The 10,758-nt window shown below is 39.9% G+C and overlaps 1 protein-coding gene across 1 annotated transcript in view; it reads right to left on the bottom strand.

Annotated features, from left to right (window-relative positions):
- Positions 1 to 185: 185 nt before the first annotated feature.
- Positions 186 to 10,758, bottom strand: part of LOC131681809 (uncharacterized) — a 50,882-nt gene continuing 40,309 nt past the window's right edge. Inside the window, exon 12 of the mRNA XM_058962860.1 lies at positions 186 to 215. The gene's annotated coding sequence lies outside the window, so the exon portion shown is untranslated. The remainder of the gene's footprint in view (positions 216 to 10,758) is intronic.

The raw sequence follows: 10,758 nt of genomic DNA, 5'->3' as shown, positions 1-10,758 counted from the left end.
TTCAATCGATTGAATTTGAATCTCGTGCCTTACGAGGAATTATTAATTTTCTGTTACGAAGCACCTCCGCTGTTGAGCAACAATTTTACCATAATACATCGCGACACCAGTTTAATAGATGTGCAGCTGACTGATAAGTGCATTCGAAAGTAAACCCTTTTCACGTAACACATTCAGTACTAAGGGCCACTTGATGAAGATTTCAGGATTCTATCCTGAAAACCGATCATTAGACCAATTATTCTACATAACCAAAAAAACTCTTCTAAACAAGGGTAGGACCATGCTAAAAAAAAGTGTATAAGGCTGTTATTAAGGTTCGTTGAAAACTGATTTCACCATTCCACCAACCAGACATAGGCGGATATGAATATCTGGAGAATTCTCGCAGTATTACACTACTGAAGCTATTCATCTGCTTATCAAACATCGTATCTTGCTTGATCATAAATCAAGGTGAACGAGTTCTGTAGAATTGTAGTTGAAAGCGATCGTACTTGGTATCATTTTTTCGTTACAGCGTATTTACCTTTTCATTGCACGTGAGCGAACAGATTTCGTAAGAGGGGATTTACAAAGACTTACAAGAAATTGTTCAGTACTCTTTATACACTGTTATTTTCACGCCAAACGCCGATCCATGTAATTCCAACAGTAAAATACCTACTGAACAATAATTGCTTTGTATTGCGGTTTTATTTCCGAGGGGCGGGCGCCACTTTCTACATAAGAAGAAATAGCCTCTCTTCAAACAAATGAAGAAAAATCTTGAAATGTTCCAGTTGTGTTGAATAGCCTGGTTTACATTCGTCGAGCTTCAAACATTTTTTAGTGAACTGATGAGTCGCTCGAAACAACTATTCCATTAACCTATCGTTTACTGGAGAGTATTAATTCTCGATCGATTGAGACAGAGCGCCTAATTGAGCTTTTCATTTTTAGCATAATTACTGATAACCAAGAAAATAAAAAAAATCGGCTTAATCCACCTAGCAGTGATATTAGACATTTGTTACACATTTCACTGTTGGATTATTCAATAGTTGGCAGAACTCATGCGAAGTAGGTACCCAACTAGAGGTGCGATGAACACAGTTTTTCGTCCTGTACGCATAAAATCTCGAATAAACTAAATAAAATGTAAAAAAATCAATGGAATAATGAAATCAAAAAAATAAAGTTCGATTGCCTTGTACGCAGCTCACCTGGGTTCGATTCCCAACTCCGCACATAGGGTTAGAGATTTTTGCAAAAGAGATTTTTTTAACCCGAAAAGAGGCGAATGACCCTTAGTTGAAACCTCTATAATCCAAATATAAAAAAAATGGAAAAATGTTATCAAATTATTATAATGTGTAGAATGATTAATTTTAATCAAATCAATAAGATGATAAAAAAATAGTACAGCGTAATAAACGAAAAAACCTGTTTTAATCCACCTAGCGGTGCAATTGTGCCTTTCTCATTTCTCTAAACTATGGCACGGAGGCTTTTTATGTTCAACATAATTGTGGAAATGTCCATTACATTCTTAGTACACTTTGCACTTATACACAATGGCATGCCAGCCACGAACTTGATGAGCTACGTGTTGACGGTGAAACACTTGAAATAAAAAAATATAATACTCCATTAGCCTAATCAGCATTAGATCAATGTTATCTGCTTGCTAACTCATTTTGTCATGCGGGGGTGGGTATGTAAGAAGGGCGAAAGTCCCATGAACGAACGACTCCCCAGCTTAAATTGGTATGCTTTGTAATATAGTGGTGGTTTAAAGATGATGGGGTTGAAAGGGAGGGGTATGAGGGCTGGATGGGGTGGTGGTCTGAGGGGTGATTTAAGGAGATTTTTAAAGGAGGGAAGTGAACAGTAGAGGGGGGGGGTGTAACCCCTCTCCGTAAACAATCAACTACGCCCCTGTTAAAATCCAGAAACCTTATGAGAGTCGAAAAAAAATTTTGGCCGGGATTAGGTTGACGTTTTTCAGAGTGATTGCATAACCTTTCTATATGAGAAAGGCAAAAATGTGCCAAAATCCAAAAAAGTGAATCGTCGTCAAATTTTTTTTCGAGTTTGCATCAAATCTCGACGTTTCATGCACCTTGAACACATTTAACATCAAAAATAAAAATTCTATTTTTAATTTTTCCTATAGTTTATATGAGAAATTTCTGTGTGGCCGCACTCTGAAACCCGTAATTCCGGAACCAGAATTCCGATCGATCCAAAATTCAATAGCAGCCGATGGGAAGGTTGCACCTTTCATTTGAGACTAAGTTTGGGCAAATCGGTCCAGCCATCTCTGAGAAAAATGAGTGTCATTATTTGACACATACGCACATACATACACACACACACACATACACACACACATACATACATACACACACATACAGGCTTTTTCCGATCTCGACGAACTGAGTCGAATGGGATATGACACTTGGCCCTCCGGGCCGGGATTAGGTTGACGTTTTTCAGAGTGATTGCATAACCTTTCTATATGAGAAAGGCAAAAATGTGCCAAAATCCAAAAAAGTGAATCGTCGTCAAATTTTTTTTCGAGTTTGCATCAAATCTCGACGTTTCATGCACCTTGAACACATTTAACATCAAAAATAAAAATTCTATTTTTAATTTTTCCTATAGTTTATATGAGAAATTTCTGTGTGGCCGCACTCTGAAACCCGTAATTCCGGAACTAGAATTCCGATCGATCCAAAATTCAATAGCAGCCGATGGGAAGGCTGCTCCTTTCATTTGAGACTAAGTTTGGGCAAATCGGTCCAGCCATCTCTGAGAAAAATGAGTGACATAATTTGACACATACGCACATACATACACACACACACACATACACACACACATACATACATACACACACATACAGGCTTTTTCCGATCTCGACGAACTGAGTCGAATGGGATATGACACTTGGCCCTCCGGGCCGGGATTAGGTTGACGTTTTTCAGAGTGATTGCATAACCTTTCTATATGAGAAAGGCAAAAATGTGCCAAAATCCAAAAAAGTGAATCGTCGTCAAATTTTTTTTCGAGTTTGCATCAAATCTCGACGTTTCATGCACCTTGAACACATTTAACATCAAAAATAAAAATTCTATTTTTAATTTTTCCTATAGTTTATATGAGAAATTTCTGTGTGGCCGCACTCTGAAACCCGTAATTCCGGAACTAGAATTCCGATCGATCCAAAATTCAATAGCAGCCGATGGGAAGGCTGCTCCTTTCATTTGAGACTAAGTTTGGGCAAATCGGTCCAGCCATCTCTGAGAAAAATGAGTGACATTATTTGACACATACGCACATACATACACACACACATACACACACATACACACATACATACATACACACACACATACAGACTTTTTCCGATCTCGACGAACTGAGTCGAATGGGATATGACACTCGGCCCTCCGGGCCGGGATTAGGTTGACGTTTTTCAGAGTGATTGCATAACCTTTCTATATGAGAAAGGCAAAAATGTGCCAAAATCCAAAAAAGTGAATCGTCGTCAAATTTTTTTCGAGTTTGCATCAAATCTCGACGTTTCATGCACCTTGAACACATTTAACATCAAAAATAAAAATTCTATTTTTAATTTTTCCTATAGTTTATATGAGAAATTTCTGTGTGGCCGCACTCTGAAACCCGTAATTCCGGAACCAGAATTCCGATCGATCCAAAATTCAATAGCAGCCGATGGGAAGGTTGCACCTTTCATTTGAGACTAAGTTTGGGCAAATCGGTCCAGCCATCTCTGAGAAAAATGAGTGACATTATTTGACACATACGCACATACATACACACACACATACACACACATACACACACACATACTATAAGGCTCTCGCCTCGGAAGGTGCAAAGTCCCAGATGGGGGTTTTGCCTAAGCTCCGACTCCTGGTATGGGAGTCCTGGAGTGGGCACTCAAGGCCTCTTTAGTTCCGAGTTCCAGGGCGTTGTGGAAGTAGGGGAGCTTTCGGATGTGTGGCGGTCCTAAAGAAAATAACACACTTCCTACCTTACGTACAAATTTATTCCGGTTCGGGTGCGGTGGTGACGATGGCGTGAGTCTTCGATGGCGGCGAGCAGCGGGCGACGATGATCAGGGATGACACGTGCGGCAGGCAGGTAAGTTGAGCTGTTTTGTGGGCTACGAGGCCGGGAGAGCTACTACATTCACTGTATCCGGGACCACGAGAAACGGGTGGTTCTGCATTTGGGCGCGCAGGCCTTGTCGTCCTTGGCGTTTAGCAGGCGAAAGTGCCAGAATGCACGAGGCAATCGTGTCCTGCGACGGGGTCCTTGACGGTGAGCCGTTACTTTTAGTTTTAGGAAAACGGCGACCCAATTTGGGAAAAGGACGTAGCAGTAACTGTCTAGCTAATAATGTTCGTTTAAACTTTTTCCACAAGGGCCGTAGCGATGGCACCTCGAACACGTCTTACACTTTCTATCGTCCAAGTCCAACTCTCCAATAGCCTTCCCTTATCGTAGCCTTCTAACCAACTCCAACTCCCGCTCACTATCTCTCTCGCTCTCACTCTTTCCGTTTCATTTTCCGCGTCAATCCACTGCATTTTTCACCCAAACTCTGCGTTCTAATCCACATATCTTCTTTACCGACCGCCCACTTTAAATTCACCGTTGCTCCTACACTTTTTTTTATACACAAATACCTTATATTGAAATAACAAGAAAAATAAACCATTGATAATCACACATAGAAGAATAGGTGGCCACCATAATATACCAAAAACACTTACACTAATATAAATAAACATTTGGCTATTCTTACATCGATCATCGGGTGCATTCCGAGTCTTATTTACTACGGTCAAAATTCTCGATCAGCTTAGGCACCAGAGACAGCGCTAAATTGTATTGAGTAGCGCAGACGGATTACGCAACAACGATTATGTATATGCCTTCTACACCACATTTGTTAATCTTTTCACGGAAAGGGTACGAAACCGACGCGCCGCGAGTAATTTGGATTCATATTACGACGTCTAAGGTTCACGTAAGACTAAGGATGAAAGCCAGATTCGTATCTTACAACACGTCGGGTGAAATCGTCACGATGATCGATCGAACGAGACAAGGATCACAGATTAGGTGATAAGAGCTCTCGCTTCGAACCTCGTAGGATTATAATAGGGGTTTGAATACTTTTACATGTCACTGTTAATTAAATAAATTTCCCATGGGATCGGGTTTTCGTGCAGTTAGCCAAGGGCAATACTAATTTCACTTACACAGCTTTGTATAAGTTGAAATCTTATCCGGATATCAGTAGTCGTTTAACTCTGAACCTATGAAGGTCAGAATCCGCGCGTGATTTCGAGAGGATTTCCAGGGCCATGATTCGCAGACGTCTCCGCGATTTGGAGCTAGGATATCCAATACAACGTTCATCTCCACGTATAGACCAGCTTTACCGCCATGAATGATCTCCCAGTCACGGTTCTGGATAGGGAATTAGATGCTACTTTTGGCTAAGTTGTGGCCTTTTATCACCAAGGAGTGTTGAAGGTCATGAGGTAATTATCACTATTGTTGGTCGAAAACATGAACAATAGCAATCTGCTATACGATGATCTTCTCTTGTTCTATATTGTTAGTTTCATTTTAGGTTTGGTCTACCCGGTTTTCAGCAAATTTGCTGGCCAGACACCAATATTGCGGCCATTAGAATCAGTTAGTTCGTACGAAGATGACCCGTGCTTGGCCACAACAGTGCAAGGTAAATATTGAGCTCCGAGTTTGGCGTTATAGAACTCACTTGCGTTTGACTGCTTCGTATTTCTTTTATAAACTGTTTCGCCTATCTTGAAAGGTTCGGCTGGTTTGCGGGTTCTTAAGTTGTAGGTTTTTGCACATGCAGTGTGTGCCTTTTGGAGGTTATTTTTAACAATGAAATATAACAGAGGAGAATCTTCGCGAATTCGCGTTAGCCGGGTTTCTAGTGAGGTTTCCTCTTCGTCAACTAACCGTGAGTGATCGGTTCCCTTCAAGATGACCTCTTCACCTTTCGCCACCCGGAACGGGCTGTAACCAGAGGAAGTGTGTATAGTGGAATTGATTATAAGTTCGATTTCAGACAGGCGCGTATCCCACTCGCGCTGATTTCCTCTCGCATACGATCGGATAGCCGTGTTTATAGCGCGATTTACTCGTTCGACTGGGTTTGCAGTCACAACCTGCACAGGGACAATTCCTAAAACTCACCCAGAAACTGGCTTTATTACAAAAGAGGATTTTCACCAAGTTATGACCAATATCAATTCACTCATTCAATCAATGGCTATACAAATTACCGATTTGAAAGAACAATTAACTCCGCCACAACCTACGAAGACCGTACAGAGTCTGAATGAAACAAATCCTTTCCTGTTTCGGGACGATTTCCAATCAAATAATAACCCAGTACCCCCTAGCTATGATTTCCGGAAGGTGTCTCGATCTTCAACCATAACCACTACTGCCATTAGTAGGGGTATACCATATCCAGCACCCGCCACTACAGCGACTTCACATTTTATCCCAGCCAGCAACCCAAATCCTTTTTCTGGCACCAATAATCAAAATCATTCGTTCAATCGTAGAATTGATGAAATACAATTTAGTCCATTTGATCATGGTTATGTGCATCAACAAGCAACTCCCCGTGCATACGGTAATTTTAGACACCCTTCGCAGATTTCCCAAGAAATTTCGCAACGAAAAATGATTCCAGTTTCACAGTGGAAAATTAAGAAGTACTCGGGAAATGATCAAGGGTTGGCCCTCAATGAGTTCCTCAATCACGTCCAACAGCTAGCAATTTCAGAACATGTCAACGAGTCCGATCTCTTCGATTCGGCGGTTCATTTGTTCGAGGGAGCGGCGCTAAGTTGGTATACGTCTCAGCGTAATCAAAGTTCCCTTCTCGGATGGGCACATTTGGTACAAGAGCTTAAAAGCGAGTTTAGGCATCCAGACCTAGACTCTGTTCTTCGTACCAAAATTTATCAAACCCGGCAACAGAAAGGCGAGTCCTTCCAGCAATACTATTTGCAGATGGAAAAACTGTTCTCAGCTATGAATCATGGCATGGCTGATGCAGAAAAGGTTGAAGTGTTGAAGATGAACTTACGATATGATGGCAAGAAAGCTCTCGTTGGTAAGAACGTACGAACTCTGAGGGAATTGATAGCCATCGGGAAGGATTTAGACGCCACCGACTTTTCAGCTTTTACAAAAGTATTTGGGATGGGCAAACGCGAGACCTGTGCTATCAACTCAGGTAATAATTCCGGTCATTCTGCCCGAACTTTCTTTAACAAAAACCGTTCGGATGACAATAATGCCCAAACATTAAAAGGGAACAAAATGTGGAAGGGTCAGAAGGGAGAATACCAAAAGTACCCCCCACAAACAGACCACAAGCATGCATCTACTAATAATAAAACAGATAGAAGGAATATGCAATCTCCAGAATCAGGTCCTAGCCAACAAAGTCCTTTGTTGAGACTGGTCTCAAAGTACGTTCCCCCTTCTAACGACGAGTGTTTCAACTGTGGGGAGAACCATAAACTCAAGGACTGCCCAATTCCGAGAAGAGTTTTTTGTAGCGTGTGCGCCTTCAAAGGCTTCACGAACGAAAACTGCCCTTATTGCTTAAAAAACTCGATCAGAAAGGCCTAAAGGCGCAGGTGCTTCCTATAGCGCGGGAGGAGGAGTGGTCCCCTTTATGGTGGTCTGAGGTCAGTCAATTTTACGAATTAGCATTGAACGAAGAAGGAGATTACCAACCACCCTCTCCAGCCCAAATTCACAAAATTACCTTTCATAATACGCTGGATGACAGACCTTATGTTCAGATTAAAATTTTTGATATACGAGTTAATGCCTTATTAGATTGTGGAAGTAATTTGTCGTTCATAAATTCCAAAATTTACCGTCAGTTGCACCGAGTAACCATTCGAAATCCGTCGGAACTGGTAGAGCTGCAGACAGCAGACGGATCGCCAATAGAAATCCTTGGAGAGGTTCTCATCCCATATACATTCCACGGCAAAACGAGAGTGATTCCCACCTTAGTGGCGCCTAGTCTCACAAAGGAATGTATATGTGGCATGGACTTCTGCAATGCCTTTGGAGTGTACCCGTCAATCAGACTTGTTATAAACACTTCAACACACAATGAGGGCTGATTTCCCTCCCTCAGGATGAGGTAGAAAAGGATGATACAACGGGAGCATCTCTACCGTTGTGTGTGAGGACCCGAAAAATGAGAGAGTTCCTCTCTTGCTCAACGAAATGATGTGGAAAAATATTTTATTACGCATGGGATATTTGCTCCGTGGAGGAGAGTGGGCTACACCTCATGATGATTCAAGAGGAGTTTGTGATGTCCTCACACGCCTTGTGAGGAGGTAATGATTAGTTGCTATGAGGTTTTGTTATATGGGTTTGATGCGTGTGCAAAGTTTATTTCTGATATATATTTTTGTTTTTGAAATGAATGTATAGTTAAGCGTTGCATGAAGCAATTAAACTGTTTAAATATGTACATAGTTTTCAAATATGTATAGGGGCATGAGCCTCTTTTCGCCCTATTACAATTAGCTCTTAACCCATTTGAAACCATTAATTAGAGTAGCGTCTGCCATACATTTGTACTATCTTTTGACTTAAATGGTAGTGCGATATTTTGGACACCAGATTAGAGTTTTCGTTGCACTCAAACAGAAGTATTCCACCATTCTCGGGCCATTTATTACTTTACTAGTGGTTCTTAGGAACGAAGCAAACGTGTTGGTGCCAATTTATAGAAATTTCATCGATTGTAGGACTCGTAAGTGATAAAATAGTACAGTACCCTCCTTAAGGGGCCATAATTTGCCAAGCGATATATTATTAAAATATAATACTCGTTTAGGAAGAAGTAGTTAGGTATCAAAAATTGCTACGTTTTTTGACGTATGGTACCTAGGGTTCGTCGCGGTTGCGGTAATTACCGCAACCGCGCGGTGTTTACCGCACCCGCACCGCAAAAACAGCGGTGCGGTGAGACACTTTTTCTCGCGGATGCGGTGCGGGAAATGAGCTTTTACCGCGCGGTATTACCGCAACCGCACTTCAAAAAATAATTGATAAATTCTGCAGTCTGCATTAAAAAGTGAATTAAAGCTATGACTTTTACCATTTAAGAAGGACGCAACTTGATTGATTTTCTGAACGAATACTTAGCAATGTCATTATTAGGAACATCTCTCTCTCTCTCAGAACGTTGGAGTTTTATTTATTACCCTACTATAGAGAAACATGATAAACATTTAATTGCTCTAATTTCCATAGACTTGACAATGATTTGAAAAGAAATCTGAATATAATCTGTATTCGACCCATTGCTACTTGAGTTTTTACATTTTGGTCATTCAAACATGATCAAACATACACACCTAGAAAAAATAGTGTAAATTTACGTCTCCTGACCCTGACATATACGAGCATCAAAAATGACTTAGTTTTACGTTTGATTTTAATTTTACATGACGTTTAATTTCGTAAATCATGTAATTTTACTCCACATACAGCGTTTGTTCTGAATGGTAGGAAGTGTAATTTTATGTTATTGCGCATGTAAAGTATATGTTTCATGTAAAATTAAACGGAACACGGCAATGTTCCGTCATTTCGTAAATTACGGTTTGTTGAATTGTGTCATGTTTGCAATTACGTCAACGATAAAATTCAGATTTTTTTGGTGTGTACTGTTACTAAGAAATAAAATTTATAAGCTGTGTCCAATATAATTTGGCACCATTATTTTAACGACATATTTTGAAAACTATTTATACTTCAAAGAAAAAAATTACAAATAAACCTTTTCAAATACATAAAACGCAAAATCCAATCATTGAAAAACAATTGAATTTTATTGTCAAATCCAATTACAAAATGCATCATTTCTCCTGATTCCTCTTGGAAATCGTGGAATTATGAATCGTTTTCGATGACATTGTCTCAACTGTGAATTTTGGTCAATTTGGAGAATTTAGAGATGGACTAATGATAAAAACAATCCAAAGAATGTAATTATCATCATCAAACCAAACGAATTCGAAGGAATTTTTTTCGCGTGCGTCCATTGTTTGTCCAACTGGGAACATTTTCTACCAAATTAACAAATAATATTTTTCAGTTAGGAGTATTTTGTAACTTTTTGAAAGTAAAGCTTTCGAAGTTAGTGTAGGGCATTGCGATTTTTTTGTGTTTCTCAAAGTCTCCCTCAAGGTCTTCCTTCATATTGTGACAAGTCAAAGTTAGCCCAGATGCCAAATTTTGCATAGTTTGGACAGTTTTGTCTTAATTGAAAATTTATCTCGAAACTTTAACGTAGGGGTTTTTACATAGAATCTGTATACAAAGTTTGAAAGAAATCGGTTAAGTAGTTTTTGAATGGCAGGTAACACCGCAATTCATGTTTTTTCAGAGACGTTCTACAGAAAGCTTCGTCACCGAGTCGTTTGTCGATATTGTTGCATGGAAAAATTACAGCATGTTATTGAAATGATACACTATAATGTACAAAAGTTTTGATCAGTTCACTTCACTCAAAGTTTAAAAAAATCGAGAAAAAGTGTTTTTTCACGCCAAAACCCTCACCCCTCTTAATAAAACTTGCAAAGGTGAATATTTTCATAAAAGTTACATTCTGAAGAGTCCGTCAAAGATAATTTTCGT

Source organism: Topomyia yanbarensis, chromosome 2 (assembly GCF_030247195.1).
Source record: "Topomyia yanbarensis strain Yona2022 chromosome 2, ASM3024719v1, whole genome shotgun sequence".
Lineage (NCBI taxonomy): Eukaryota > Metazoa > Arthropoda > Insecta > Diptera > Culicidae > Topomyia > Topomyia yanbarensis.
The sequence above is the reverse complement of the archived record's forward strand: the minus strand, read 5'-3'. Positions and strand labels throughout refer to the sequence as shown.